At 46.0% G+C, this 9,127-nt stretch overlaps 1 long non-coding RNA gene and 1 pseudogene across 1 annotated transcript; both read right to left on the bottom strand.

Moving 5' to 3' along the window:
* Positions 1–2,417: 2,417 nt before the first annotated feature.
* On the bottom strand, positions 2,418–2,958 carry LOC121139413 (annotated as a pseudogene).
* A 937-nt stretch (positions 2,959–3,895) lies between these two features.
* LOC106021619 lies at positions 3,896–9,125 on the bottom strand. The gene is made up of 3 exons (XR_005876382.1): positions 8,817–9,125; positions 8,534–8,716; positions 3,896–4,098 (listed from the first exon to the last, which is right to left on the bottom strand). It is a non-coding gene; the product is annotated as an uncharacterized LOC106021619 (long non-coding RNA).
* Between the last annotated feature and the right edge of the window lie 2 nt (positions 9,126–9,127).

The following is a 9,127-nucleotide window of genomic DNA, read 5'->3' on the forward strand; positions in this document are numbered from 1 at the left end:
AGCTTGGGACATTTGTCTCCATTCTCTGGACCTGATTTATTATCAGAAACATTTAATCATTGTTAACTAACATATGCAAAATTGGTGATAAACACATACCCTCATTACACGGACAATGTAAGCCACAGAAAATTAAAGAGCAATACTCTGGGAAAGCCTGCGAGTGTGACAAATCAGTCAGGGTCCAGTGGTGTCTGCATTCCAACCCCATGCTTTTGTCGTGTGTAGTATCTCACGCTGCTGTTGCTAACCTGGCTGTCTGCTCTGGGTCACCGCTAACACACTGAGGCCTGGGAGCTCTTTACCAACAGGTTAGAACATTCCAGCTATTGTGCCCATACCAAGGATCTTTCCCATTTGTGTTCTACTCACTTGTCACAATCACCATCCAAAGATCGCCTGGGTCACTCCGTTTTGTGAGAAACTAACCCACTGTGGAGGATACAGTGCAGATGTGTCCAGTGGTGTGTGTGGCTGCTCCTACCAACATCCCCTCCCCACCTGCCACACATGGGAGACTGACCCGCTATAGGATGGATGTTCCTCCTTTCAATCACCATGCTCGGTCCTAGCCTCCTACCTGGGGAAGCCCTGCATGCCTCTGACCAAGCATTAGTGCTACGTCACTTCCTGTGTGAATCCTTTCCTGATATTCTTTCTTCCTTTTGAGCCTTGGTTTCCAGACCATTAAGGTGTGGATCATAATCCTTATCCCCCTTTTTAACTCAAGTGTCACATGACTGAAAGTTCTCCAAAACGTGCAAAATACTATACAAATGCCAACTTACATCACTGCACAATTACTTATACAATAAACCCTATTTCTTTAGAAACTTTACTATTTGTGATGATATAAAATTAGCACATTTCCCCTACTTAATGCATTGCTTCAGTGTGATCTGAGCTTGAAACGTGCTGAGAGCTATGCTCAATTCCAATGCAAAGAGAAAAAATAAAACTGGATCCATACAGAAACAATTAGGATGACTTTGTTCTGTGTGATGTTCAGTTATGGAAATTTTTATTTTCTTTGCTTTTTAAAATTCCAGTCTTGTGAGAGATCACTGACTCAGGTCTGATAAATGGGGAATCTGCATAAGACCAAATTAGGCTCCCTTAATATAGGTGACAATGGTGTGACTGGGATAATAACGTATGAGGCCACTGGCAGTGGGTCCAAGATCTAACAATAATGCACAAACTGACTTAGTGGAGCCCATTCTATATGGAGAGAGGCCTTGCTCAGCCTAGACACAGGGGTGTGGGGGTGGAGAGGTGCCTTGGTCCTGCCCAACAAGATGGTGGGACAGACTTAGTAGACTTCCTAGGGGAGGCTTTATCCTATCTGTGGAACAGATGGGAGGAGGGGGAAGGGGGAGGGAGAAGAGAGGAGGGAGGGGGAACTGGGATTGAAATGTAAAAAATGTTAAGTAAATTCCAGTTTCAAGTTTTGTATTTATTTCATCAAAAGAAAAGTCTTCTTTACAACTCCCTCTACCTAATAAAGTGAGATCTTCTAACATAGTTCTTTGCTTTAACACTAAGTCTTTGTTGCTTTCTGGCTGTCCAATTTGTAGACTGATACACCTACTCGTTCTGGGGCATGGGACATTAAGTTACATTTGCTCAGTTCTTCCACAGCACCAGGAACTCTTATCATCATCACTACATCTATTTATTTGGGGAGGGGCTTAAGTGCCACAACACACGTGTGGAGGTCAGAAGACAACCTCTGGAGTTTTTCCTCTCCTAGCACGTGGGTCCCAGTGATGAAATTCAGGCCATCAGGTTATCCCTGAGCCATCCCACCAGCAGCCCTCCCCCCAAACTCCTTTAAATGGTCTCTGATTATAAATTTCAAGCCTTACTACAACTTTCATTTCCTTTCTGCCAAGCCGGAATAAGGATATGAAAACCTCTAAGCCTCCCACTGAAGGGAACATGGAGTTTAGAGGCAGAGTTTAACCACTGAATTGTGCCACTGTTCTACAGGCCTAGAGACATGTAAGGACTCTCTGGAGGTCCACAATCAGAATAAAGATTGGGGGAGGGCAGAAGCCAAGACATGGGGGTCCAAGAGGGGTCGGTGCTGGGAAGTGGAGGTAGAATATCAGCAGTCAAGGGCACCCTACACTACCTAGCAAGTAAGTCTGTCAGCTGGCGGTTCCCGGGTCCAGGGGGTCTGCCACACTGCATTCTTGTGCCCTTTGTTCTGCTTGCAACAGAATGGAAAATAAGTGTCTTACATTTCCCTACACTACTGAACAACCTTTAAAACATCTCATGAGACTAAATGTGGTTTCCTGGGTTGATAATAGAACAGTGAAAGAGCACTAGTGGCCTATCGATGGGCTTGAAGATTTCTACAGTGTAGTCAACAGTGAGACACCAATATCACATTCAGTTTTTTTTTTTGATTTCCAAAATGCATCACTTTATTTTTCCCCTTGAGATGGCCACACATTATAAACTCCGAGCACGTGACAATCACATGATTTCTTCAGAAAGCTCCCAGGTAGATCCCGGCTCTCCTGGAGCTTGGAGTCCTGAGGTTTCAAATGTTGAAGCTTTCACCACAGCCACAAGTTCCTTTGATGTCGGGGTTATTGAAAACAAACTCACTGGATAGTTTGTCTTCCACATAGTCCATTTCTGTTCCTAAAAGTGTTAACTGTGCTTTCTTTTCGATGAACACTCTGACTCCATCTTGAATAACTTCTTCATCAGAATCTCCTTTTGTCTTTGTATACTCCAGGGTGTAAGAGAGGCCATTACAGCCTCTGGTTCGCACACCGACTTTCAGACCCACGTGCTCTGGCTTGTCTTTGAGAAGCTGTTTTATCTTGTTCACAGCTGAGGGTTCAGCGTGAGCGCCGCCCGCGTGGGCTGCAGCTTCCTCTTGCTCACGGCCCGCACCGTGGCGCGGACCAACGACGCCGACATGGCCACGTCGCGGCGCGCGCCCGCCCGCCCGCCCGCAGCCTCGCTCGGGCCGGAGCCTCTGGGCAGCCTCAGCCTCTCTCCATGGACCTCACATTCAGTTTTAACTTTCTCCCAGACAGAATCTCACATAGTTCAGGCAGACGCTGATGGGGCTTGAAGATTTCTACAGTGTCTAACTAACTTTTTCCCAGATTGAATCTTACGTAGTTCAGGCTGACGCTGAGTGGATCTTTATACCTCCATCTTCCAAGTGTTTGGAGTGCAGGGGTGCCACCATGCTCAGCTAATTAAAAAAATTTTTTATATAAATGTATGGTGGTTATAGAAAGTGTTAACATTAGAGAAAACTTGTTAAATTGTATATGGAACTGTATTTTGTAACTTTTCTGTGTGGCAACTATTCTTTAAAATTGAAAAGTTTAGGCCGGGCGGTGGTGGCGCACGCCTTTAATCCCAGCACTCGGGAGGCAGAGACAGGCCGATCTCTGTGAGTTCGAGGCCAGGCTGGACCGACAGCCTCCAAAACAATACAGAGAAACACTGTCTCATAAAACCAAAAAAAAAAAAAAAAAAAGAAAAAAGAAAAAAACAAAGAAAAAAAGAAAAAAAAAAAGAAAAGTTTATGGGGTTGGAGAGATGGCTCTGTGATTAAGAGCACTTATTGCTCTTGTAGAGGGCTGGGGTTTGGTTACCGGTTTTCACATGGTGGCTCACAGCCATCTGTAACTTTAGTTTCAAGATATCTGACACCCTTTTCTGACTTCCATGGATACCAAGCATGCATATGGTATACATACATTCATTTAGGCAAAACACTCATACAAACAGAATAAAGTTATAATAAATTTTAAAGTTGCAAGTTTTTCTTTTTTAAAGGCTTTGGTTTAATTATTTTGAGATTTACTAAGTTGCCTCAGTTAGCCTTTGCATCGCTGGGAGAAGACACCATGACTTTGAGAGGAAAAGGTTTATTTCACTTACAGTTCTACAGATTAGTTCATCATTGAAGGAAGTCAGGGCAAGACCTCAAACAGGGCAGAGGCCTGAGACAGGAGTTGATTGTAGGGGCCGAGGAAGGGGCTGTTTATACTGGCTTGCTCATGGCTGGCTCTCTTGTTTTCTTATAGGACCCAGGACAGCAGCCTAGGCATGGCCCTGCCAATAGGAAGCAAGCACAATCAAGAAATGGGGTCAGGAATAGTGGTACACAGCTTTTTAAAAATGTTTTAATTTAAATTAGAAACAAGATTGTTTTACATGTCAATCCCAGTTCCTTCTCCCTCCCCTCCTCCCCTGTGCCCCCACAACCTTCTATCCCATCCCCTTTCTGCTCCCCAGGGAAGATGAGGCCTTCCATGGGGGATCTTCAAAGTCTGTCATATCATTTGGAGCAGGGCCTAGGCACCCCCCACCACCACGTGTGTCTAGGCTGAGAGAGTGTCCCTCTATGTGGAATGGGCTCCCAAAGTCCATTCGTGTACTAGGGATATATGCTGATCCACTGGCAGAGGCCCCATAGATTGCCCAGACTGCCTAACTGATATCCACATTCAGGGGATCTGGAACAGCCCTATGCTGGTTTCCCAGCTATCAGTCTGGGGTCCATGAGCTCCCCCTTGTTCAGGTCAGCTGTTTCTGTGAGTTTCTCTAGCCTGGTCTTGACCCCTTTGCTCATCACTCCTCCCTCTCTGCAACTGAATTCAGGAGCTCAGTACAGTGTTTAGCTATGGGTGTCTGCCTCTGCTTCCATCAGTTACTGGATGAAGGCTCTAGGATGGCATATAAGATAGTCGTCAATCTCATTATCAGGGCAGGGCATTTAAGGTAGCCTCTCCACTATTGCTTAGATTGTTAGTTGAGGTCATCCTTGTAGATCTCTGGCCATTTCCCTAGTGCCAGATTTCTCTTTAAACCTATAATGGCTCCCTCTATTATGGTATCTCTTTTCTTGCTCTCCTCTATTCTTCCCCCAACTCAATCTTTCTGCTCCCTCATGTCCTTCTCTCCCCTCCTCATCTCCCCTCCTAGCTCCGTCTCCCCTCCCCACATGCTCCCAATTAGCTCAGGAGATCTTGTCCCTTTTCCCTTCTCTGGGGGACAATGTATGTCTCTCTTAGGGCCCTCCTTGTTTCCTAGCTTCTCTGGTGTTGTGAATTGTAGGCTGGTAATACTTTGCTCTATGTCTAAAATAGTGGTACACATCATTAATTCCAGGACTTGGGATGCAGAGGCAGGAGGATCTCTGTGAGTTTGAAGCCAGTCTAGTCTATAATCCTGAGTTTCATAGAACTGCATAGGGAGAGCCTGTCTCACTCTCCACCCCAAGTCCCCCAAAAGAGAAGAAAATAAATCATAGACTTGTCCTTAGGCCAATCCAGGTCTTTACCAAATGACTCCAGCTTGTGCCAAGCTGACATAAAACTAGCCAGAATGCAAGTCCACTAAATCAATTTATTGTATAACTAAATGCATGCAGTTATTTTTTCTAAAATTATTGTGGAATCCACTAAAGGAAAGAAAAACTATTTGCATATATAAACAAAACTCAAGCAGGTTTTGAACTTGATTTTAAAGCATTCAAAATGCTTTTTAGAAAAAAAAAAGAAGAAAAGTATTAGTTCGGAATCAGTTACAAAGACTTATTCTGCCAGTAAAGTGCCAGAAATTTTGTATACCCATCAAGAAAAACAAAAGTATAGTCTAGCTACCCAATGATGTTACATTTGTCTAAATGTGGCATTTTTTCTGCCCTCTGAGCATCTCTAAATTTCAGTGTCACCATCTGGCAAATACTCTGTATACAGCATAGAGAAAGAACAGTGATAGGTTACTTAGCGTCTATATAGATCTATGATGCTACTTCAAAGAGAGCAATTTGGCGTTACAAGCACTATTTCTATAACTGCCCTCATAAAAGAGAAATGGGCCAGCAGTTCAGTGCTCTTACTGCTCTTGGGGGGACCTAGGTTTGGTTCTCAGCACCCATGTGGCAGCAAACAGTCATCTGTATGCCCAGCTCCAGGGGATCTAACTTTTGACACCCTCTTCCGGTCTCCACAGGCTCCTGAACACATGTAGTACAACACTAATGCAGGCTCATATACATACAAATAGATACATCCTTTTCAAAAATTAAAATGAAGAGGAACATACTGTGCCAAGAATTCCTGGTCTTCTCCTCTGGTTTGAGGAAATGGCCCAGCTGCAGATATTGTAGAGTCAGTTATGCTTTCACTGAAATGCTACTGCTTAAACACTCTTGTTGTGGAAGCATCCAAAGTCTCTTACAGCTATCTTCTTTACCATTCAGATATAGCTGTTTGTGCCAGCCACTGTCAGCTTCGGCCCAGCCAGCAGCACCATCCACATGCGACTGAAGGCTTAGGCTGCATTGTGGTTCTGTTCAGTCAGAGCTGGGAATGAACGCTGACAAGCGAGCTGATGGGAATGAACGCTGACAAGCGAGCTGATGATTCTGCTCACCTTAAGTTGTCTCTATATTTAAAAACTAATGGTACAGGGCCAATAAAGAGACTATCTTAAAATTCAAGGATTACAATCTGGCATCTAGATTACATCTAGATCTCCTGGGAAGCTGTAATAAGACCTTCCACTGGTGAGTTTGAATAAGCAGGAGAGAAAGGAGACAAAGTAGAAGAGGGGAAATATAATTACAGCTCACAAGTTGATTAAGGCCCAGCCTATCTTAATTTCTGAGACTATAGTAAATGGGGAAAAAGAAGCATCAAACAACCCCAACAATTAAAAAAACAAAAAGCAAGCCGGGTGGTGGTGGCACATGCCTTTAGTTCCAACACTCAGGAGGCAGAGGCAGGCGAATCTCTGAGTTCTAGGCCAGTCTGGTCTAAAACCCAAAACAATCCAAAATAAACAAACAAAAAAAAGACCAAACAACAACAACAACAAAAAACCCAAAACAAAAAGCAAACCAAAAACCCAGAGAACTGTAAAACCTGACTTACTAATTTACACAATAAATTAAAAAAAAATTAGCTGGGGATGCTAGTGTACACCTTTAATCCTAGCACTTAGGAGGCAGAGGCAGGTGGATCTCAGCATTCAAGTCTATCAGGAGCAACACAGTGAGATCCTATCTCAGAAAAGCAAACAAACAAACAAACAAGGAATGAGGTCTGACTATGCTACCCAGACTGGACTTCAACTCCTGGACTCAAATGATATCTCCTTCCTAACCCTGAATAGCTGAGACTAACACAGATACAGAAACCCACTATACTACATGTACAATATGTTCATTAAATTTATATCTTAAATATTTCTTCTGATGGTCATTTTCCTAAAGATTAAAATAGATATCGAGATGGAGCAATCTGGCTCCCTTGATCAGAATAACTGTCTAAGAACCAACAGGACTATTGTCATGCGAGTTGACTGGCCATCTTGAATAGCCCATGGACACCTTGAAACAATTATGCAAAGACTGTAGCAGATTTCTCTGCTTCTTGGAGTCACAGCACCAGCCAGGGCTGTTTGAAACAGTTTATATCAGATTTTTTGCCACCTCAACGCTCAGTGAACAGTCCTGCAATCATTCCCAGCATGACCAGACAGAGAGCTAAGAAACAAATCTATGATTGTCACAAAGTGATGGGAATGCATTACTTAAAAAGCAGGTGCAGTTGGTCCAAACAACTGGCTGTGACTGGAGGACACTGAGTGAGTTAGTGAGTCAGAAATGCTCCAGTGTGTTAATTCTTCTGGTCTTGCAGCATTAGCCCCCAAACAACTGCTGTCAAGAGGCCTTGATGACTTTCAGCAGGGCAGGGTAGAATGGTGACACGGAGAAGGAAGCAGAGACAGGCAGTGGCCGCAAAACGACCCCAGCAGCAGTAGCAGGTACCTTGGTCTAAGGAGGCAGCGGTGACTGAGAGCCAGCTATGTGACAGCGGAAGCAGCTGAGGAGTTCAAGACATATCAAACAGGAAGAAGGTGGAGTAGAGAAAGGGAGAACCGAGAGTAAAGAATGAAGTGCTGTAAGAGCCAGAGAAGAGAAGGGGTAGGCCCTGCTCACAAGAGTTCCAGAGAACTGTCAGGCCTTCGGGGCCAAGTGCAGCGGCCTGTGGAGAAACTCAACTTTCTGGACCTAACACTTACAGGGTTAGGCTCTGGGGACTGCAACGCTAGAGGGTGCCCCCTGCTGTTGCTTCTGCGGCCACAAAAGCTGCGATGGGCCAACCTGTCACCCGCTTCCCTGCCTACTCACAGTTCCACCCAAGTATTCGGGCACCGGGCCTTGGCCAACTGCGGACAGCACTAAAGACATGAACCATGGGGTACAAACTATTCTGGACCTCTCAGCACCATAAAGGTGCAAGACGTGCATCATTCAGTCAGCATCTATCTCATTTTGAAATTGCATCCGGTCTACTTTGAATATTTTTTATATGACGCTAAAGCTACAACATCCACTCCTCGGTGTCGATCCTGCAGGCCTCGGCAGAAAAAACATTTTTTTAAAGGCTTAATGAGAAATGCGGAGTGGGATACACAGAAACTAAGGAGCGAGGGAGGAGATGACGGACTACCTCAGTGGCGCTTAGGGAAGTACCTGGAAGCCGGCGCTGGGATCCTCTCGTGGCAGGAGGGCTCCTTCTTTGCGGTTAGTGTCCATCGTCCCGCCACGCTGGAAAACAGGCCGCTATCCCAGCTCTCCAAAGCGCAAGGAACTGAGGAAGTCACACGAGGGAAGACCAGCTTGGCCTCGCGTTCAGGTGGAGGGTGGCAGTGTTACCTAAGGCAAATCACGAAAGAAGAGATAACTTGAAAAACAAACAAGACCACAAAAACGCCCGATGCGGGGCTGGCCAGCCCGGGCCAGTGGCCCGTGGTACCCTGCAGTCCCGGCTCCTTCAAACGCTCCCCCGCCTCCGCAGAGACGTCGGCGAGTCTCCTTGCCAGCTCCCTCACTCGGGCGGGCCCGCCGGAGGTCCGCAGTCTTAGGGGCCCTTCCTCCCCGCGAGCTTGCGGCGCGGCGGCATCTGTGCTCACGCTCACGAGCCCGCCCGAAAGCGGAGGGCTGGGCGGCGCAGAGCCGAGAGACCGGGGAGCGTTGCCGAGGCGGTGCCACAGCCGCGGGACGGCATAGCAACAAGAACGCCGCCGCCGGGGGGTCCGCGCTGCGCAGGCGCAGACCCCCGTCCTC

This window comes from Mesocricetus auratus, unplaced genomic scaffold (assembly GCF_017639785.1).
Source record: "Mesocricetus auratus isolate SY011 unplaced genomic scaffold, BCM_Maur_2.0 Super-Scaffold_15014, whole genome shotgun sequence".
Lineage (NCBI taxonomy): Eukaryota > Metazoa > Chordata > Mammalia > Rodentia > Cricetidae > Mesocricetus > Mesocricetus auratus.